The following is a 24,200-nucleotide window of genomic DNA, read 5'->3' as shown; positions in this document are numbered from 1 at the left end:
GTAATCCCAACACTATGAGGCAGCCACAGGAAGATTGTCCGTTCCAGGCTAACCTGGGGTTACAGGGTGAGGCCACACTTTAAAAACAAATAAAGAAGTAAATGAAAAAGTGGTGGAAGTGTCCTAATGTTTAATATGTCCATGGAAGTAACAGTGTATTTTCCTGTTTACAACACAAACACGGACTAAATGTGCTAAAAAGCAGCTGTACCTGTTTAATGAACTAAATGTACTGATGGAAAAAGTGGGGGGAGGGGGGGAAGCACCAAGAGGAAGTCCTCTCACAGCAGCTCTACTGATGTGAGCTATATGCTCTGTGTAAAGCTAGAGATTACCATTTCCTCTAAAAGCGAGGGTAATCTAACACTGTTCTAGATGTCTATAGGTGGATAAATCTTGTCCTGCTGGTCTTATTGCAAACAGGATGTATTTGCCAGACATTAGGATCCAGAGTCAGGACACAGCCAGGTTATGTAGATTGTAACTTAGTTTCATGCTGGATAGACCAGAGAAAGGCTGCAAGAAGAAAGGTTAACTCACATGTTTGGCTTTTAGACTTTTCTAGACTAAGCTTAGGTACCCCTTTCCCCATCTGATATGATATCCCAGCATTCACTTTGCTAATGACTTCTTGCCAACCACCCAGCCCACAAAACAACAAAGCATGAAACAACAAATAAAAAAAAATAGCACTTGGTCAGACTTCTAAGGTGATACACTATAAACAAACTTAGATGACAATTGGAAAGTTCAACCTACCAGAAATGTTATGTGTAGCAAGGCATTAAATATGTTGCAAAGGGAGTGCTTTGAATTAGAAGACACACAAACTCTTAGCCTAATAGCTACTATATTCAAAGACAGCTCAGCTTTACTTCTTGGAACTGTGGACCAAAATAGAATTACAAACATATTAGTGAACAATAATGTTTTTGTTTCCACTGCACTGAACCAAACAGAGCAAGCAAGCTCTACATCAACAAGTACTATTTCCCAAGGAAACTATGTTGCAAGATCTCAGTTAGGGATGCTGCTATTGGCCAATGTCCAAACCTCTTTCACCACAAAATCAGAGAGAGAGAGAGAGAGAGAGAGAGAGAGAATGAGAGAATCAAGAACTATCTAGACATCAACGCGTAAGTTAGAAGACTCTGGTTTCCTGGATGCTGTTATAGTTTTAACACCTGTGTTATTCTGCAGTCGTAAAGGCTGTGGTTATTAGAGAGACTGTTTTGGAAACCTTGTTTCCCCGATTGCCATTTCTCATCAGCTATCTTTTCAAAGAACCAGGCATCATAAGCTACAAAGCTTCAAGCACGATTTATGGTGAGGGCTTTGTGTGAAGGTTTTCTGTCTTCTCAAAATTCTAAGTGGTCCCAGTGTAAGATTTTCTTTAGATTGCAGCAGCAGCAGCAGCAGCAGCAGCAGCAGCAGCAGCAGCAGTAGTAGTAGTAGTAGTAGTAGCTGTTATGAAGAGAGGAGACAGGTGAGTGTAGATGTGTGCTTGTAGTGTTTGTGTGTGTGTGTGTGTGTGTGTGTGTGTATGTTTGTATGTGTGTTCGTTTGTGTTTGTGTGTGTATGTGTGTCTGGAGTGTTTGGGTTGAATGTGTGCATATGTGTGTGTCTAGAGTATTTGGGTGTGTGAGTGCTTGTGTGTGAGAGTATTTCTCTCTGTCTCTCTGTCTCTGTCTCTGTCTCTCTCTCTGTTTGTGTGTGTGTGTGTGTGTGTGTGTGTGTGTGTGTGTGTGTGTGTGTACATATGCCTGGTGCTCATCTGGAGCTCAGAGGACATCTTTTAGGAGTTGACTCTTCCCTTTTATCTTGAGATCCACGGTCAGACTCAGGCTCTTGGGCTTGAGCACCAAACTCATTCCAGCTGAGCTATCACTCAGCCACTGAGTGAAGAAATTCCCATAATCCCACAGGCAGGACTAGAGGAGGTGACTTAAAAATAGCATTGCCATTCCTCTTTCAAGCGTGGTTCTTTGTCATGTAATTAGAACGAACTTTATTTTGCTATGAGGGAAAAGGCATTGACACAGGTCAAGTGATTTTTGTCAATAATTAATCATGAAGTGTGCAAAATATAACTTAAGAAAGCCAATCTTCTGACAAGAATACAGCTCCATTGTGTTTCAACATGCTCTTTCACACACACACACACACACACACACACACACACACACACACACCATAACACAGTCCAATTTCATGTCTTCTAAAGAACCATCTCAAGAAAGCAGTGGGATCCTTGATGACAATTATTTCTTTAGCTTGTGGCATTTGTGGCATGCTGTGTATTCCTGCCTCTTTAAGACCTACAGGGTCTTCCTCCTAGGCCTAGGGTTAGAAAGAATAGGGATAGCCAAGGATACAATCTTGCAGATTCTGTCTGCATGGGGTCAGAGTTCTTCATGGCAGCAGAAAGAGAGAAAGAAAGAAAATGATATACTACATACATAACTCAATGGTTCACAGACCATGAAGGTTGAGAGGTCTGACAATATACAGTCTGTGAATTAAGACATAGGAAAGCACTGGTGTGATTTAAACCCAAAGTGTGTACAAATCCAAAGGCCTGAGGACCAGTGCCACCAGAGGTAAACAGCAGCCTATAGAAGAAGTTCTGACAGAAAGAGCTGGGGGAAAAGTTGTGTTTCTCTACTTCTTCACTCTATACAAGCCCTAAGCAGAGTAGGGAAGTCTACTTAAACTGGGGGATATGATCTTCTTTTCTTTGTCTATCCAATAGCATCAAGAACAAACCCCAAGTTTTGTCTGACCTCTGGGCATCCTTTGACCTACTTAATTGGAAATAGAATTAACCATCACGATATTTTTAAAATGCATAATTTGAGAGTTTTTCTGAGTTCACAGAAGGAGGATGCATTCAGACAACCTTTTCTCTCATTTCCCTTCGTTACTTCCTCTCTCTTTACCTCCATCCCCCTTTCCTTCCTTTCTTCTTTCTTTCTTTCTTTCTTTCTTTCTTTCTTTCTTTCTTTCTTTCTTTCTTTCTTTCTTTCTTTCTTTCTTTCTTTCTTTCTTCATTTCTTTCCCCCTGTCTGTCTTTCTTTTATTTTCTCAGTTTTTTGGTGATTCCGCAATTATTCATCATTTACTAAAAGTAAGTAATAAATACCAAGCTGAATTGCAAAGGTATACAGCTGTAATTTCAACACTAGGTAGGTAGAAACAGGAGTCTTGTGACTTCCAAGCCTCCCTCAAAGAGCAGAGACACATAGCGTGCTACAGGCTACAGTGAGCAGCGCCACAGTTGTCATCGATGATCACACAGCTTTCATGGTTGTGTCTTCCAGAAGAGACAGAATTGGTCAGTTTTATGGTGTGTATGTATGTGAGAGAGACAGAGACAGAGGGACAGACAGAGGCCCAGAGAAAAGAGAGCACACTACGGAGCAGTAGTCTTGTCAGAAGATTGGCTTTCTTAAATTATTTTTACACACTTCATGATTAATTATTGACAAAAATCTCTTGACCTCTGTCAATGCTTTTTCCCTTCTAGCAAAGTGAAATCAGCAAAACATACAACTTACTTGCTTTGCAGTAATACCTGTGAGGCTCTGCAGAAAATGGCTTTAATTATTTTTAACAACATATTTATTATTCTTGGAGAATTTTCTGTAGTGCCTTTTGATCATAATCACCTCTTCTTCTCCCAGCTCTAACCTCTCTGCTCTTATCTCTATTCATCCTACTCACATTGCTTGCTTTTGTTTGCCTTTGTCCCATTGGGTCTAGTCCTTCTTGCCGACTCTGGGAGAACACCACTTCAGCCATGAGTGACCTAGTAAGGATCTCATCATTAAGGAAATCTGACTTTCCTTCACCCAATAGCTAGCAAATGACCAAAACTTCTCAGTTAGTAGTTTGTTGTTGTTGTTGTTGTTGTTGATTTTTGGTTGTGTTTGTTTTTGCCCATCCTCCATCTTAATGTTGTGATTTTATCTTCCTCCAGTTTGCCCAGACTTTACGCATGTTGTCATAATCATTGCAAATTTCCATATACAACTGTCCTGTTGAGTCCAGAACACTATTTCCTTGAAGTCACACACAAACTCTGAATCTTATAACTTTTCCATGAAGATGCTGTAGCCTTGTGGGGGAAAAATGTGATATGTACACTCCATTTGGGGTTGAGAAATTTTTATTCTTCCTTTGTTGACTAGTTGAGAAACTTGTGTTAATAGTCATCTACTGCAAGTAGAAGCTTCCCTGAAACGGATCGAGAGATGCACTGAGATGGGCATGCTAATGGGGCAGCCACCATTAATTCTACTTGGCTATGAACACCGTTAACCACATATCCCCATGGACACAGCAGAGGCATGAGTGTCATGTGACTATCCAACCACTTTCTGATTTGCTGTGGAGTGTGGCCCTGTTAAACAGGGCCAAGAGCCAGTGGTGAGGTAGAACATAGGACCTAATAACAATATTGTTGCTCTGCTAAATTGACATAGACTTTAGCTATTTTGAGGAACACTTTTAAATGTTTTGAAAAATGATAATACATTTATAACTTAAGAAAAATCAAAACAAGAAATTTTCAAGTTAACCCTTTACATTTTAGTCATTTTAATTGGAATAGTCCAAAATGGTTTAATTTACGTGAAGTTGTTTTCAAGCACAGACATGGCTTTGGGATGGTGAAGCATTATCAAAGATTAAAGTTGGTCATACTTAAAGCAGGCTAAGTTAAGACATTATTATATTACATTCTTGAATAGCAACCAATAACACTGTAATTATGGGTCATGGTTTAAGTGGTGGACATTCTTTTCAGAGGTTTTCAAGTTTGTTTTTAGAGACTGACAAGCTAGACTAATTATTATCAAGAATGCTTATCTTAGGTCACCATTAACATGATATTTGGAAACCTGCTAACCTTTTCCTGCAAAATGTAAAACAGTATGATTATTTAAATTGCCCAACATCATAACAAAGTGCTGAGTTTGATTTAAGGGATCTAAAAAAATATCCTACAGTGCAAGTACATTTGATGGCCAAGGAAAGAGATGAGTCTGTAAGCCACCTATGTTACCATCGCAGTCCAGATGCCTTTCATGGTTATTTAACTCACAATATGTACTCAAGCAGCCTTCAAAACATTTCCTGCTATTCTGAGAGCAGGAACCCCATGCTGGGGCAATCATTTGTATGAGGGAATTTTTAAAATGTGCTTACTGTATCTGACACTGGTTTCTTCTTACATAAATAGAATATCTAAATTATAGCATTTTTAAGCTAAAACAGCACTTTTGAAAGTTCAAGTTTCCTTGATCTATAAAAGTAATTTATGATTGCACAGTAGGCAAAACAAAGGTTACTAATCCATGGCCCAAATTATTAAATAGAAAAGACCAAGGTGGGCATAATTATTTTTACATTTCTGACACTGGTGATTTTTCACACACTAACCCTTAGCTGAGTGATGGGGAAGGCTTACAGTGGGGTGTCAGCGCAGGGTAGAGGCACTTCTAGAATCTGCCTGCTGGGATGCTGCAAGGAGTTCTGAACCTTCTCCTGCAGTTCTCTGCATTAAAATGTCTGATGTGTACTGAAGAGACAGAAGAATTCCTTTCTTACTTCCACTTAAAATAATTTTCTTTCAGTTAGCCTGACATTAAGAGCTTGCTAGGGGCAGTGAAAATAATTATTAAAAAAATATATCTGTGAGCAGCATATATAGCTCATGAGTAACTACAACCCAATAGCCTTCGGTTCCATCACCTATAAAAAGATCAGATAGTGTTGAAAGACTTCCACATTTTTAGAAGAATCCTTTTTATTTCAGGTTTTTAAATTCTATGTCTTTACTAAACAGAAACCTCAAGGAATTAGGTGATGATTTTTCATATACAGAAATATAATCTTTTAAAAATATTGTTTCAGATTTTTGAAATTAAGAAAGAATTACATTGTTTTCTACCTCCCTTTCTCTCCCTCCAGTCATTCCCATGCATCCTCTTAGTGTCTCTTTCAAAGTCATGGCCTCCATTGTCTATTTTCTTAACTATAGATGATAGATAGACAGACAGACAGACAGATAGTAATATACATATATATATATATATATATATATACATATATAAATTAAAGCTACTCCATCTACATAAAGCTACATATATGTATATATTTTTTAAGACTGACCATTAGGTATTAAATAACCACCTCGGAGTTCTTCCCTGGAGGGAGACATCGTTCCACTTTTATCCTTGCCTAGTTTCTTCTCGTTGTTTGTCTAGGTTTGAGACCTCGTGAGGTTTTCTCCTTTCACGTTAGCTTATCCATTTCTGTGGTCCTCATGAAGATCTCGGTCAGGCAGCCACACTGATGAGACTTCATGCGAGAATAAGGGAGTCTTAAAATTTTTTCTTTGGGGATTCATCGTATGATTAAAATTTGTTAGGAAAAATTATTGGGTGACTTAATTTTGATTAATAGCATTTCATCGTTCTGAGCTCAGATATAAACAGCAGATGCATTTAGTCACACTAACTAGTATTGACACTGATACCTGAGATATAACTAAATTTTTTCAATTTATTTTATAGCTGCAGCTAAGGAAAACAAAGGACTGATATCTAAGATTAGTAACTGGCTAAGGGGAAAATAAGTTTTGAGTAGGCCTTGATTTGGGGGATTAAAATCTTCTTTTTACAGAATCACTTATATGTTATTGGATGGGCACAGCTGTCAATCATGGCGTTTCCCCAATAGCAACAAGTGTAATGGATGGGGAAGCAACACCACCTGTGTGTTAGCAGTGAGGCTTCTAGAGCAGGCAATGGGACATGTTTTGTTCAGAATAACAGGATTTATAAGAAACAGTTCTGGACCAGGAACCACAGTGTCCACATCTGCTGACCATGGGAAGATTCTGAGAGAAGGAAGACACAGAAGTTCAAAAATAACACAAGCACATAAAGAGCTATGCAATTACAAGTTGTTACATGCCTTATACAGAACCAGAAAAGGATGACATTGAAGACTCCCACCTCTCACAAAGAGTAAATGTTTGAGACAGTAAACTTAATATCTTATTCGGGTCACTGCATGTTGTATGTATGAATGGAGTTAACATCCTATATGCCATAAGTTTGGGCAGTTAACTGGAAGATTTTGAAAAAAAATACTAGAAATGGATGTGACTTAAAAGTAGCTAGTAATCAAATTGTTAAGAAAAGTTCTTTGAAGTAACTGATGAATAACTTTAGAGTTGCCAACAGATACCTCCTGTACTGGCTAGTTTTGTGTCAACTTGACACAGGCTGGAGTGATCACAGAGAAAGGAGCTTCAGTTGGGGAAGTGCCTCCATGAGACCCAGCTGCAGGGCATTTTCTCAATTAGTGATCAAGGGGGGGGAGGTCCCCTTGTGGGTGGTGCCATCTCTGGGCTGGTATTCTTGGGTTCTATAAGAGAGCAGGCTGAGCAAGCCAGGGGAAGCAAGCCAGTAAGAAACATCTCTCCATGGCCTCTGCATCCTGCTTCCTGCCCTGCATGAGTTCCAGTCCTGACTTCCTTTGGTGGTAAACATCATTGTGGAAGTATAGGCTGAATAAACCCTTTCCTCCCCAATTTGCTTCTTGGTCATGATGTTTTTGCAGGAATAGAAACCCTGACTACCCTGACTAAGATACCACCTTAATTGTGTAAAAACACAAATAGCAATGTATCAAGGAAATTCAAATGACAAGTTCTCTCTTAATTACCAAAAATTGAGTAATGAGAATTTTTATTGTTTAGTAGTAGTTCTTACATTAGTCTGTAAATTTGGCATCATAGTAATGTTTTAGTCTTTCTAAAAACTGGACCTTCTTCTCTCTTAAACTTTAAATTAATAACTTATTAGGACAATATAATATAAATTCATATGGTCTATCATCATGTTCTCAAATTGGATTATCTGTGTTTGGGAAAAAAATCATTCTGGTGCTCATCTCTGCAACATTTTAGCAACACTCTGTAGGAGTTCATGATGCCTTCCAAAAATGTATGCTTTTAACAACATAACTGAGGCAGCATTAAGAATTCCATTGCTGGGTCTGGGGAGGTGGCTGGGGAAGTGGTTGAGTACACTTCCTTCTCTTGCAGGGAGCCTAAGTTTGATTTCTGCCATCACTATCAGGCAACGTACCATCAGCTATAACTTAACCTGCAGGGGAATCTGACACCATCTTCACCCACACACAAGCACATACATAGACCTGTCTATCTATGTATGTCACATAATGACAGATAGGAACAAATCTTACAAAATAAATTTCTCTTCTACAAATGCAATAAGAAAAACGGGATTGCTTGACTTCATTTTTTCTGTATAAATATGATCTCAAAATGTCAAAGCAAAGCTTCAATTAAATATCGTGCCTATTTTGTCTTTTCATGGAAGAGAAGAAAAAAATGAAGTAAAATATTAAGTACAGTGAAATAAAATTCAGGCCAGTTTCAATTGTCTCATTTGTTATGGTGTTATTATCATAAAATACCTTAAAATGAGGGTGACACAGACTTTTATAGTAGCAGTATGCAAAGGTGTCTCTTATTTCATCAACAACATGTTCACCATTGGTTAACAGTGTAGGCCAAGAGATTAAAAGTGTTAAACGTAGTATAATGTTCACCTAATAAGACAAAGTCCTAAATGCATAATGGAATATCGTAAGTAATTATAGATATTAGCACATCATACTGAAACCTGAATAAACATGTCAGTGTCTATATAATAAAAAATACTTCAAAATTGTAAAGCTCTGAGGAGAATCCTTTCCATGTTTAAGGAGCATAAAAAATCTTCACAAATCTGCTGAAGATTTCTTTTTCCTCCTAACCCAAGGCAAGGAAGATGATAGTTGGTATCTTAAAAATCTCAGGTAAAGGCATTATGCTAACCACTTTAATTGAATGTGTAGTGTGTGCACAGAGCTATAATTCTGTCTAAAGGTTGCTTGTCAAGCCTTGTTTTTGTTGTAATCACCCGATTTGTTCAGCTTTAATCGTATTTGTGTTTGAAGGTCAGCTGTCCTACTCAGGCGTGGTTATAGAACAGGCACAGACTCAATGCCTATAAAACAGAAAAGGGAGCCAGAATCAACTTCTATCCCTATGACTTGCTGTAGCCTGCAGATAACCTTATTTTCTTCCATTTATGCCCTATCCCATCCCTGTGTCATTTTTTACTGACCTGGGACTGAGAGGACACTGGGAACCTGTCTTTGGAGACTTCATTACCTTTATTCCCATTGGAGTGTGGGAACTAAAAGGGGGCTGGGGAAAGAAGTGGGAGGGAGGATAGCCCACCGGCCAGAGTTCCTCCTATTCTCTGGGCAGGCGGACATGGACATGGGAGGGCTGCCAGAAGCTTTCCACTTGGCCCCAGGTGGGCATCTAAGTCAATGACCCCACTCGACAGGGGGTGGACAAGGGGCAGCTCCCAAAACCAGGGGCCCCTGGGGCGACACCCTATAGCCCCGGGGTAAAAAGAGAGAGGGCTTAGGGAGAGAGGCTCCCACTAAGGTGAGAGTCTGCGCAGCGGGCCTTGATGAACAGAGACAATCTATGGTTTTAGAGCTTTATTATAGAAAGACAGGGAAAAAGAAAGAAGGTGGAGAGAGAGAGAGAGAGAGAGAGAGAGAGAGAGAGAGAGAGAGATCAGCCATGGCCAAGAGGAGAGAAAGGGAAAAGAAGAGAGAGGGAGAAGTAATGCTAGAGAGTAAGAGGGAAAGAAAGGAAGAGAGTGAGAGGAGAGGAGTGGAGAGAGGAGAGAAAGGGGAATAAGAGCAAGAGAGCAAGAGGAGTGAGAGAGCAAGGAGGGGCCAAACAGCCCCTCTTAAAGTATGCTGCTATCTTTTCTGTTGCTACATAACCGGGGAGGAGTTTAGCCTGAAGGTCAGAAGCTTGGGACATTGTCTATGTAATTCCTAACCATGCTTCTCTTGTGGGGGCTGAGGGGGGGGGGGGCGCGGTAACTTCTTCAGGAGCCAGGGTCCCAGGAGACATGAGAGAACTCCTTCTGTCCCATGTAGGTGAATTGTCACCACCACTGGGTCCCCGGGTTCAACATCTAGTCTCAACTGGAAACCAGACTGTCTGTGCATAGCCCAATGCCCCACAGTTGGAGGGCAATAATAATGAATCTGTACTTTGACCCCGTCGCATGCTGCTAATCTTCAGTAATATTATGCTAAGTTCACGTATATCAATATGACAAATAAATTTGTATAAGTAAATTATACTAAGGTCACTTATAAATACTTACTCTGGTATGGTCATATGTAATCAATCCAGAGGGAACTATTTGATTATATGCTGAATTTTTATCACGCAGATAAAGTTAGTGGATTCATTTTTCTATCCATTAGAGAAGATACTACTAAAAGCAAGAGGGAAAAAAAAAAACACAGTAAGATAAAAGTCAAGGCTACTAAAAACGAATCTTTACCACTTTGGGGCTGGAGAGATGGCTCAGTAGTTAAGGACATTTCCTTCTCTTCCAGGGGACCTAAGTTCAGTTCTCAGCAACCAGGATGAAAGTTTTACAACCACCTGTAACTGTAGCTCCAGAAGTTCTTATTGCCTCCCTGACACCCATGTGCACATAGCATGCACTCGCACACATACACAAGTAGAAAAAAAAACTAAAAAAAAAACAAATAACGTTAGTAACTTTAGAAGAATCGATGGAAGAGTTACATGGGGTATTGGGACATGATCAGCAAACTTCTCAAGAGAGCCAGGAAGCAGATGTGTTCTTTTCCGATGGTGTTCCATCACTTGGCATTAAAAAATGTCCTCAACGTACAGTCCCTTTCTTACCTTCACCAGTGAAAAACTCTTGATGCAGTCACAGTTGCATCACAGTGTGGGGAGAGTGTGAGGTTGAGGGAGCATTGTATAACCAAACTGAATGGTCTAGACAACCATGACAAGCATCGAAGGAAAATCAAATCTACTACTTAAATACCTTCCACTGGGGGACTCTGGATAGCACCAGACAAAGGCTGTAGGAGACTCTTCAAGGGCAGACCAGGGACCATGGTACTTAAGACTTATTTGAAATGTAAATATTACTAATTTTACCCTGATTCAGGAGGCTGTGTTTTATACTTCCCAGTTCTGGACGATCTTGCCGTGGCTACGTGAGGCATTATTAGATACACACGTGTTCACATTTCTGCTTAGTGTTCTTTTCTTCGACTTCAGTGCTTTATTTCACATTTAAATTCTTCAGTCTGCTGTTAATAATAGTGATCATAGCTTATGTGTATTAGCATTTCTCTGTTGTAGTTCTTTCATTTATTTCACTTATTTTGAGTAGTTCTATAGTGGGCATGTCTCTTTTTAAAAACTTCAGGGAGCTAGCTGTATTGTTTGAAGTATTTTTTAAAGGCCAAGCTACATTTTTATAGTTTTGGATGGGCCAACCTAACCACTTTTTATTTACTGTCATTTGGTTACGTATGCTTTTTGTTCTGTTGGATTATTTTCTATTTCTTTTTTGTTTTGTTTTGTTTCAGGCACTGAAGCTAGAGGAAGTTTTCAAATCTGACAGCTAGTCTTAAATGTTTGACAGTTACGGGTGAAAAGTTACAAATTAAAACATTCTAAAGTCATCTTATCCAGTCTCTGACCGTGTGATAAGTGCTAACCTGCATGAATTCTATTCCGCACACCTTAGTTAATTACATGTTACTATATTGAATTGCATATATGGGACTTTGATTCATTGAGATGCTATTGTCTGATGGGCTCACTTACTGTTCTTGCTGGAAGCTCATGCCTATTAGTTTATTCACATTAAGGGACATAATATGCGAATCCTTCAGCCTTCCTAGATTTGAAAACGTCTTCATTTTACAGGCAATTTTTGCAAAATTGCCTGAGCATCTTATCCCTGAGTTAGAATGATTCCTTGTTACACAACTCTGTCTTCGTCACATGGCACCTATTTTTTTTTTTTTCGGGTGAGCTATATGCTAAAATAAATTTATTTTATCTAACGTGATTAATTTTTCTTTTTACTGTTTAATAACAGCTAACACTGTTTTTATCTGTGTGTTAATATTACAAACCAGATCTCTAAAAGGTTACATTTTGTTCCAACTTTTTAATACTCAAAATGCTGCTTCGTCTGAGTATTCAAATGCTTCTTCCATTCTGGAAAAAAATTCTACCAATCATTGCCCTGAATATCTTCAAATACTGATGTTGCAGCATTTGGCCTACTCCTTCCTATAAATGTCCTCCTTGTCACTATGAAGGAAGCCTCTGGCTTCCAAAAGTCACCTTTAGTTCCACCAGCTTTTGCCTGTGGGTATCAGAGTGCTTCCAAGTCACTGATTTGAGCCATTGAAATGTCTTCTGCATATAAAATCCATCACTGCCCTTTATAGACTACCCCAATTAAAAATTACAAACCTAACTTTCCATCAATATGATATTTAGTTTCTGCTTCCACCAAATACCACACATAGTTTTCTGATTTATATAGGTCTCTCCATTGCCACATATATAAAACATTTTTATTTCTAAGTGTGTCTGTGTGTATGTTTGTGAACAAATATGCAGGCATCTATGGAGGCCAGAAGAAGTCAGATTCCCTGTGGTCTCAGTTGCAGGCAGTTGTGGGCTGTCCATCATAGATCTTGGGAACCAACAATGGAGAAATCTCTCCAACCATTATCACATGTTTTTGAAGGATACATACCCCCTTGTAGAAATATTCAATTCACTTACAAGTACTCGACCTGTTTTTTTTACTATAGAAACCTTGCCTTACTCACGAGGAAACTTTCTTTTGTGACCCATGTAATAAAATGAATATAATGTGTTGTGTAACTTTGCTGCTCACGAACCAGAGCCAGTTTTCTTGGTTTAGCGCCCTGGATTGGCTACTTACAAGATGCTTTGCTGTGTGAGAGTTAAGCAAACAGAGTGGGCTTGACTTTTCCAAGTCTAAAATGAAATGAAAAAAGTACATTCATCTTGGGTAATTATGAGGGTTAAGAAGAATTGTCACTATCACGTAGGACTATATTGTCTAGTCTAATGATGTGTTTTCTGATAGTTTGAACTACATCCAAAGTCCCCGTTAGCTACCTTCAGAGGTGAATCGTTCTGTGCTTCTGAGGACTGAATCTTCTCAGAGGGAACTTAATGGCTTCCACTGGCTGGTCCTGACTTTGTCCTTATCTACTTTATCCTGGCTTATGTTCCTTGAACTTCAAGGAAGGAGGTTCAAGTTGCTATAGAGAAACAGCCTCTCAAGATTCCCCCCTAACCCTCTGGAGAGTTGAGAATCTCCAGGGGCCCAACAAATTGCCCTAGAGGTCTATGTGTGACTTCTCTAGTTGTGTGACCTGTCTCCTTGTCTCACTTACTCACTTGTGCTTAGCACAGTTCGAGCCATTTATCTGCCACCAAGGTGAGGACTGGGCTCCCAATCCCTTCATTTTGTTTTACTTCTTCAATATAGAGACTCGGGAGTCCACACTCAGCCCCCACCATCTCAGTGGATCTAGGACATTTGATCCTTAGGTCCTACATATATCGGCTAGTGCCAGTAGACACTCTTAATGTTCTACACCAGATGAAAAGCATGGAATTATAACTAAATGGAATTAGTTTAAAGTTCGTCCATGAATAAAGAGTGCATTACAGAGCCCATTATCAGCAAATCAAGCCTCATAATAAAAACCAAAAAAAAAAAAAAAAAAAAAATCCATGAGGCATTGGGCAGCAACTGATAAGGGCTTAGGAATAGCAGCATGACAGTCATAATCGATTTATAAAACCCTTCAATATGATTGCATGATTGATGCCCTTCACGCTGTCTATATCAAATCTCTCCAATTTTGGCATCTCTCTCTACTGTGGAATAATGGTGGTTTATTTCATGGGAGGCCACTTGGAGCTGAGCAGGCTAAGAAGCTAAAGTATTGATGTCATGTACTATTTCAACCCTTAGGCACAATGTAAGCTATCACAGAAAAAACTGAACTATGTACCTGCGCTGTCCACAAACTACTTTTCATCACGATCTATTGTTAGCAGGAGCATATGACTCATTTCATCTATGTTACTTATGACAATATAAAATAAAACCAGTCAAGAGGATGCTAACTTTTACATTCAAGTACATACAGTGCCAAATCCTGATGGCCAAGACTAACAGAATGCTAAGATTGTTTTGATTATAACATTTATCTTTTTTTGTAGATAGTAGATATAAACTGCTAAACAGTTGATTGTGTGTGCATGTGTGTGTATGTGTGTGTAAGAGAGAGAGAGAGAGAGAGAGAGAGAGAGAGAGAGAGAGAGAGAGAGAGAGAGAGAACCCATAATCATGCATGCAGGGTAAGCTCTGAGTTACATCTGAAACCTCTGTGACTTCAAAGTACTAAAAATATTATAAAACACCCTGCACGTTAAAAGCATTGCACATTCCATGTCGACATCTGAAGAGATGATCAATCAGCTAAAGAGCCAACAAGGGTTAGTAGCCAGTCCCAAGATTGACAGGAAGAGGTGCTGCCCATGGGACTAGAGAGACTGGAGAAGGTGTTTCTGTCTTCTCTAGTTGCCTGATATTAGCTAAAGAGCCTAGCATTAACCTAGATGTGTAGACACATACAATTAGATATGTAGACATATCTGGAAATATTGTCCCCTGCAACAAAGGCCAAAGCAGGAGAACGGGAGAGAACCCATAGGGATGAGCCAGAAGCATGGCTGCACCTTTATGACGAGAAGGTAGAATGTGAGCCCTGTAAAGTAGCTCCCAGTTAGACTAGTGTTCGCTGCTCCCCAGATGATGCTGTTCCTTGTATCTGTGGCTGCATTCAACCCACTCCACTTAAAATGTCTTCTTCCTCTTCATGCACCACAGAGCTTTGTGACAACTGAGGCATTTTCTGACAGTCAGTCTTACTCCTGTTAGAATCAGGCGTCACTCCCACCGCTGCTCTGAGGATGCTCTTGTTAGCTCCTCTATTGGCTCCTGATAAATGGGGACCTACAGACAACAAAGGGATTTTTTTGTTGTTGTTTGCTTCTCTCTGAGGAAATGTTTACATTGGACATTACAGTGAAATTATTTTCCTTTTATTGTTCCAAAGTAATACTTTTTGAGCTCATGAATGAATTCAACAATAGCTGGAGAAATCTTTTTTAAGACGACAATGGTCTTTAAGTCAGGTGGTGCACACCTTTAATCCCAGCCCTAGGGAATCAGAGCCAGATGGATCTCTGTGAGGTCAAGGCCAGTCTACATAGGGAATTCCGGGAAACCCAAGAGTAGATGGTGTGACCCTGCCTTTACAAAGGGGTGATAAAATGAGCAATAACTGTATGCATAGGAAGATCATAAGAGGATCACTGAGGTGGGAGCAGTTCAATGCCTGTCTGTCTGTCTGTCTGTCTGAAAGATAAGGATGAAAAGCAAAGCAAGATTACTATCTGTGTACAGGAAAATCCTTATGAATAGACACCAACCTAGATTGTATTTAGTCTGTACTTGATTGAACGTATCCTTTCTGTCTATGAGTTCAGCATGGGATTGAAAGATCCATGTTAGGACTAGAACAGGGCAGTTAATTTTATGTCAGCTTGACTGGGCCATAGGGTACCTGCATGTCTGATGCAGCATTACTCTGGGTGTGTCACTGAGGTTGGTTTAGGTGAGATTAACCTTCGTTTGGCAAACAGTGGAACAGACTGCTTCTCCAATGAGTATCACCCTCATAACTAGAGCTCACCTTCTTTCCAGTCAGGAGATTTGCCTCTTCTGAACACCAGACTTAAAATGAGATCCCAGGACTTCTGAAAACTGGAGCTTTCATGCTGCTGGCCTTTTTGATTCCCTACCTTGCTAATTGTAGATCTTAGAATTTTCAGCTTCCCGGTCAGTTTACATGATGCAATTGTGTGCCTGTCTATCCTTCTATTTCTTTGGGGAATCATAACTAATACAGATTTTCCAACCAACAGGGGTCCTAGATTGACAAAATTTGAAGGTTTTTTTATCCCCAAGATTGTGCTGAAATTTCTTAAATCAGCTTTTAAGCTGGTTAAATCCAATTATAATATCAAGTCTCTTCCTAGGCATAATATTATAAGTACATACTGTGAGTACCGCTTTCTCTCCTACACGCAACATAAGAGTTCTGCCACTAAGACACACCCACAAACATTATCAGATACTCTGTATTAACCGCTCTAAGGAAACCAAGGTCCCAGTAACAAATGCAATATCTTGTTTTAAAAACATATTTGGCAAATTAATATCATGTTATTTGGCAGAGTTCGTTTTCTGTAGATAAAGTGGAGGAAGAAGATGAATGCATGGATATCAGCTCTTAGCTCAACTATCACAGTTGTGTCCCCAAAGCTTCTGGATGTTCTCTGCTTATCCTGTGAAGCCGCAGGCCAAAACTGTTGACATTCAACCACAGTACTAACTAACTAACCCATATCCCTGAATGAATGAATTACAGTTTAAGTTGAACTCAGTCTTAAAGGGTGTCTACTGTTAATACCAGGACATTATTTAGGAAGGAACAGTGTCTAGAAGGCAAGAGTGAGAGAGCCTATGTCTGGTCCATCATTACACCAAAGCATGTACCTTGTCTGATTTCACAAATGCGCAGCTAATAAGTATTTCTGCCTCAAATAAATTTTACCTCATATATCATCTATATCGGTTTTAGATACCTGATGCATGCATTAATATGACATTTGGATGAAACTGTAGAGTTCAGAGTTAGAATGAATTAAAATCTTAGGACTAACAGGATAGAAGGGATGTATATTTCACCCAAGAAGATGAACTTTGGAAAGCAAGAAGAAAATGCTATAGATAGTGTCTGATGTCTCCTGCCCTCAAAAGTCTGTATGTTAAAGCCTGAATCAGCAATGTGATGGTATCCAGAGGTGTGGCCTTTTGAAGATAATCACTTGGCTCAGGTACAGTCCTGAGGGAGAGGTTCTCAGTGGTAAGACAACCCTCACAGCTGCCCCCACCCCGAGTGTAGTGACATGCTCATCTCAGACTTTCAACATCTACTATGAAGGGAGATAGAAGCCAGATATTTAGGCTCGCTTATGCATGGTGCTTTGTGGTGGAATCCCAGGCAGATTAAGACCTTGTTCCAACTCAGAGGATTCCAGATCAGCTCTAACCACTAAGCACAAGATTTTTCTCCTTATCTATCCACCTACAGTTAGCCCAATCTGCCCTGCTTCCAGTATGCCCACCACAGATCCTTATGACCTAAGCCACAGAAGACACACTGTGAGAATCCAAGACACAAACCAAGCTGTTCTTGTTACATTGGTTAACACTTTGTTAAAAGCCAGCATGTTACAATATTTAACCTGATATTACATCCCCAAATGTGCTAAAGAGCTCTGTTTGAATTGCACAAACCTATATCCTGAGCTCTGGTCTTTGGGAAATACTAATAGGTGAGAAATTAACTAGCTATCATTTTATACACTTTCTATACTCTTAAGTGTAGAACAGGTATCTGGGGATATGAAATTCAGAGTTATGCAAGTCGAGGAAAGTGCAGTCACATATGAATTAAAATTCTAAGCGCGTACATAGGTTTCAGCTTCTGTTACCTTTTTGTACCATGCACTCTGATTTTTAAATAACAGTTTCTCTTAAACATTTTATTTCTATGTTCCCATTCTCTCTATTAAATATTCAGGCCAGTGTTATCTGTATCAAACATTGTATTTCCCATGGAATATTGTTTCTATCTCACTCTATTTTATCAAGCCTACTTCCCAATTTGATAGGACCTGAATTTCGCTCCACCTCAAATGCTGTGACAAACAAGGACAATGTGCAGAGTGAGATTTCAACAGTGATGACAAATATTTCTAAACATTTAGCAGTTGAACCCTTTTGGTCATTTTCCCCTCAACATTGTAAAGCCAGCACACACATTTCATAAACCAGAAAGTGGAGAGAGTCAGTGCTCCAAACAGAACAGTCAACAGCTGGGAGAAAATGGAATTGAACTTTATCCAGAGCTGATAGGGAAAGGGAATTAAAGGCTTCGGGATGCTTATAGCAAGAGAGAATATATACAAATGCGTTAGAGGGAGATCATTCAAACATCTTGAACAATTTTTCCAAAGATTTATGATTCAAAAAGCCCCAAAAGATGACTTGGCCCACCACGTCTCTTCTCAACAGTTTCATGCAAACTTTAACCCACATGCTTCTCATTTCTTTACACTTGATGCATCAAACGGTTCCTGAGCACGGGCTGTTTGATTCCTAAGAACTGATTTGAGCCTTTTATAGAGGTCTGATCCTTTTCTTTGAAGTCAGTTTTGACAAACTGAGTCTACTTGACTTGGGGTTCTGCACTGAGCGCTTGTGTTTTCACACAACCACTTAGGGAGCTTAGATTTCATTAGAGCCACTAAGTACAGTGAAACCCAACATCCAACTCTCACAAGAAAGTTTTTTCTTCCAATGCTTGGCAAATACGATTTTAGTTGCTTGCTGATCATTTCTCTGACTGGAGTTTACTACTTTATATTAAATCTTCCCTCAACAATCATTCTTTCCCTTCTCTTGATGTGGTTGTTCAATGATTTGATAATGGTGTGTGTGTGTGTGTGTGTCTGTGTGTGTCTGTGTGTGTCTGTGTGTGTCTGTGTGTGTCTGTGTGTGTGTGTATAAATGTCATTTTTTTCCTATTAGGCTCCTTCTAGTACCCCATTGCTGTCTTGTGTTGATTTTAATGATTTTGAGATTTATTTGATATTTGAAACACTAGTGTGTCTTGAACAACCATCTATATTTATATATGATAAATATAGATGACTTTACTCCACAATTTCTGAATGAAAAAAAAAAAAACTAGATTTCAGATGGCGAGTTACCCTCAGTGAGCTAGTGTGACCAATTAGCAGCTCCTGTACATAAACCCAGGCCATGATTGCTTCCAAAGCCATGGTGCACTCTAACATGTTGAATGAAATCCCAGTTAAATCCCCCTTATAAGCATTTTAGCCTCATGAAGTAGGTGTAGCAAATCAAAATGATGAGCCTGCACTTCCCAATTTAACTTCTTTAGATATTGTTTTATACAGTGAAAACACTACTGTTGTCAGCTAAGTATGTTCAACACCCACAGTATTCTAGGGCCTAGTTTACTGTAAAGATATATTTGCACTGGATTTACATAGTCGATGTTTTTCTATAGAGCACCCAGAAGCTTGGAGGATTAACGGGGGTGCTAACATTAAAAGACAGATAGTTAATTAAGTGAGAGGATAGGAAAACCCCACTGCTGACTAAAAACATGTAACAACATTTAATCAAATCAAGTGCAAATCCTGTGAGAGAGCTCAGGCTTTGGTGGCCTCTGCCCATTGACTCGCTGTATTTACTGAGAGCCATCAAGTGACAGTGGGGCTAACCCTTGCTTGAGTAAGTCACCAGGCTATCACCACTCCCTTTCTTTTAACTACCTCAAATTTCTTTTAAATACTATATTGTCCAGTGAGTTTCTCATTAGAACTGTTTCTCCTCTCAGCTTGTAGGTTTTCAGATTCTAGTTCCAAAGGTAAGCATGTGAACTTCAGGCCTCCTGAAGTAAATAGTAGTATTTCCACTCACAATGAAGTCTTCAAATAAATATCTAAGTTGGAGGAAATTGTATTATATTTTACATGCAAATAAAAGAAAATAGGCAAAAATCTAAGTTCGAGAACATTTGAAAAGTAAGGAATAAGCTATTCTACAATTACTAAAATGCTGATGTTCAAAGATAATTCAACCATATCTTTCAGTCAGTATGCGTGAGCATTCATGTTATTAATAGCAGAAGAAAGCTAACACAAGTTTCCAGGGAGTTTAAGAGAGAACTGCCACCTTTAGAGAGGCAGGCTGAAGGGAATGCAAGAAGTTAGCAGTAGGAGGCAGGCAACCAACCACATTCATAACTGTGGATCACATTGATTACTATGACTACTGAAATAGTCATCGTTAATAAAACCAAGAATGGCTACTGTTGTCAGAACAATATACAATAAGTGGATGAAGTGAAATAGGACATTTTATGATGGTAGCATCATAGTAGCATCAAGGACTGGAGTGCTGGTTTAATGATGAAGAGCACTGGCTGCTCCTCCAGATGACGCATGTTCAATTCCTACCATTTAGATGGTGCTTCTCAACTATCTATAACTCCAGTCTCAAGACCTTCTGTGGCTTTTTTCAGAATTCTGGTCTCTACAGGTACCAGGAATGTATGTTGTGCACAGACATACATGCAAACCAAAAACCAAAAACCAAAAACAAAACAAAACAAAACAACCCCCCCAAAAACAAACAAAAAACAAAAAACAAACCATACACATAAAAAATAAATAAACGTAAAATTATAAAATATAATGTTAAAGTGACATGGATTTCAATCTAATAATATCAATTAATAGATTAAGAACAATCAAAAAGTAATTGCAGAAGGGCTTTGGAAATAATATCACCCAAACTTCAAGAGTTTATAGAGGGTGGAATGAAATAGTAGGATTTCTTAGAAGTGGGACAGGGTTCTCTGAGCTAGAGACCTACATTCCATGCGGGCTACCTTTGTGTGATTCCTGTCTGCTGGAGGGGATAGGAAACTAGGGATAATCAAAGCCTCAAAGGTTCTTATCTAGCAGTACTCACTGGCACATTTCAAACTCCAATGTTACCTGGGCCACACAAGACACAGATGTGTGGGCTTTGAGAGCTAGGAATCTGTCCGTGGATACAAATGTCATGTATGTAGCAGTAAGAAAAAAAAAATCGATTTAACCAGCAAAATCCAAAGAAAAACTTCCCAGCTAAATTCAGACCGGAATGAATGAAGACTGAGGTGGGAGTCAAAACGTCTGGGAATCAGACAAGTCTAGAATCCAGGCAAGAACAGACCTGAAGCTGGGTGGAGTGATCCTGAAGTTTGGCAATGACTACAGTATTGATTGTGAGTATTGAGTATGGATTGTGTATATAGTGGGATATACACCAAATCAAAGGCAGTCTTATTTGTGAAACTGAAATGACAATTCTTTTAATTTATGAGGCCGGCTTGCCTCAGCTCATTAAATACACACACACAGAGAAGGCTCGATCACCATCTGGGAGATTTGGAAAAGACATTACAAGAATTGTCACAACTGGTTTTCATCTTGGCACAGGGAGTTAAAGGTTGGGCATGTTCTCACAGGATCTCAGTTATGATTTGTTATACCTCTATGAATAAAAAGGAGACTGTTAGGATATGTTACCTTACCAGGAAAGTCAAGGAATTAAAACAGTTGGCTTTTAGCATAAACTATCAATGTCCAGAGTTGGCTGTCCTGGCTTTTGCATCTACCACCCTGCTTACACAGTTCTATTGTTAATATTTACCTTATAAATATTCTAACGCCAAGCATCCCACAGTCATACAGAAACCACTTGAACCTTGCCAAGGGGATTATAGTCCAGCGATTGGGAAACTACATTCTCTTCAAGTTGTCCTCCATAAAGCCTCAGGTACAAAAGTATCTTGGGAATTTAGAATCCAATGAAGAAAAGATAAATAAAAGTTGGTAGATGATAAGTTAAAGAAAAAAAGTATTTTCTTTAAAATAATATTATTTATTTAATGACTACAATGATGGAGGCACAGAAAAAGAAAGTGGAGGAAACCCAGCTCCTAAGAGCTGACTCCATTATTTGCATTATGTAGGGATCAGAGAGACATGGACCTTTGAGACAAGGTCAGTCCTCTGTGATAATACCCGTCCTACGGGCAGCCGATGATTGCAGATCATCTTCTAAAATACTTCATGGGCCTGAAGAACATCAACAGCAGTTGGATTTTTCTTTCTTTTACAGATTCACTACACCAAGTTACAGCCAAATACAATGAACTATTTCAGACACCTTGAAAGCCCAGTGGGCCATTGAAACTATCTTAATTAACATAAACAGTGTATGTATGTATATATGTGTATATATATGTGTGTGTGTGTGTATATATTTATATATATACATATGTGTATATATACACACACACATACATATATGTGTGTGAGTATGTGTGTGTGTGTGTTTTATAGACTGAGGCTGTGTCTCACAAAACCAATAAACAAATTCAAACCAAGAACTAAATATTTAAATATATGTTAACATCAAAAATGTAGGATACATAGCATGTATATGCAATTTATTTTGCTACAAGCACCAGAGACTTATCAAAATCTGCATGCAAAAAAAAAATCATTGCTAAACCCCATTTTGCGATATATCCCTCCATCAAAATGTGACAATGAGACAAAAGTGAAGATCAGGGAGGAGTGTCTCTCTCTAAGCCGAGTGCTCGGAAGCAGCAGAGGCTACACTCGAACCCAGCCCTCTAAAGGCACTGGCATTCTACCTGACGATTGCAAGGTAGCACAAGGGGCCAAGAAGAGCAGCCCACCCATTTACATTGTCTTAGGTTTGGAGTGTAATTCAGTACTTGGAAAGGGGAGTCAGCAGGACCAGGAATTCAAAGTCACCCTCAGCTACACAGCAAATGCTAGCAAAGCTTGGGGTACATTAGACCTCAACTCAAACAAAGTATATGCACTCTTTAGGGTACTTTAAAAAATTGTTTGTATAGTTCAGTCACTACATTTTTGAAGTACAATTTCTTGACAGTCTCATCAGATATAGACAGATGTTGGAGTCACTGTTCTTTCTCAATATACATAATACTAAAAGCACACATGCATATATGAACACACATACACACACACACACACACACACACACACACAGAGCTGTGGAGTCACTCAAATATTACACAAGCGTCCACTTTCTGAGAAGTCACAGGTCCTCCCCTCTAAGGTAGAAATATCAGAATCACCCACAAAATGGTGGACCCAGCTAATGCAGAGTTCTTAGACAAAGTTTGAGTCGCTTCAGTCTAGGTTTATGGCTATTGCTCCTATAAACATTTTCTTAATGTAAGCAAAATACCGATCTCATCTATTTTCTAAATGTTTATTACACAGAGTTAGATGACAGTTTCACATCCAACTATCTGGAATATTTACATAGTTCTTATTATACAGTAGTATACCATAAAAATATTGTTCAATACTTTAGAAAGTTAAATTCATTGGCACTTATTCAACTAAATAATTTAAAAATACATACTTATGAGTCCTACAATATAGGTTTTGACACATATTTGAATATTTATTGAATTTTATTTATTGGTTTTTTGAGATAGAGTCTTACTCTATCTATAGCCCAGGTTACCCTCAAACATGTGACAGTCTGCCTAAGTCCATATGTTCAATTTTAGGTGAGTACCCCTATACACAGCCACTTCTTTAATCTTAAATATGACTGCAAGACTAAGGGGATACCTTAGTAGATGCAAGCATGTCTAGTTCTTGAGGGGTCCACAGTTCATCTCCTGGCATCCATATAGGGCAACTCACACCCATCTCTAACTCCAGTTCCAGGGTGTTTGATGCCCTTTTTGTCTCCACAGGCAACTGCACTTATGTGTAAACCTCCCCGCACATACATGTATCCATAATAAAAATATTTCTTTTTTTAAAAATCAGTACAGGGGCTGGTGAGATGGCTCAGTGGGTAAGAACACTGACTGCTCTTCTGGAGGTCCTGAGTTCAAATCCCAGCAACCACATGGTGGCTCACAACCACCCGCAATGAGATCTGACGTCCTCTTCTGGTGTGTCTGAAGACAGCTACAGTCTACTTACATATAATAATAAATAAATCTTTTTTTAAAAAAATTGAGTACAATTTTAATGTACCTTTAAGGTTTGGGGTTTTTCAGCTCTGAGTGTGTGTGGTTGATATTTTCTCATTTCTTCCTCCAGGAAAACACTGATTCTCAGAAGAAACCTTACATGCTCTGTCATAAGTCACAGTACAAGTGATGACAGGGCTGGCTGGCTGGCTGAGCCTCCAAAAGTACTTGTCTTTAGGGCTAATGACCTGAGTTGGCTTACCAGAACCCGAGGTAAAAGGAGAACAGCGTTGACTCTAGGGAGATAGTCTCTGACCTCCACACACATGACGTGGTACAGCTGCATTTGCATTCACAGACACACACACACACACACACACACACACATCAATTAATTAATTAA

General features: G+C 39.1%; 1 pseudogene; it reads right to left on the bottom strand.

Annotated features, from left to right (window-relative positions):
* The window catches only part of LOC110333684, a 50,437-nt pseudogene extending 26,912 nt beyond the window's left edge, over positions 1-23,525 (bottom strand).
* Between the last annotated feature and the right edge of the window lie 675 nt (positions 23,526-24,200).

This window comes from Mus pahari, chromosome 16, assembly GCF_900095145.1.
Source record: "Mus pahari chromosome 16, PAHARI_EIJ_v1.1, whole genome shotgun sequence".
Taxonomy (NCBI): Eukaryota; Metazoa; Chordata; class Mammalia; order Rodentia; family Muridae; genus Mus; species Mus pahari.
This window is presented reverse-complemented; position numbering and strand designations above follow the sequence as displayed.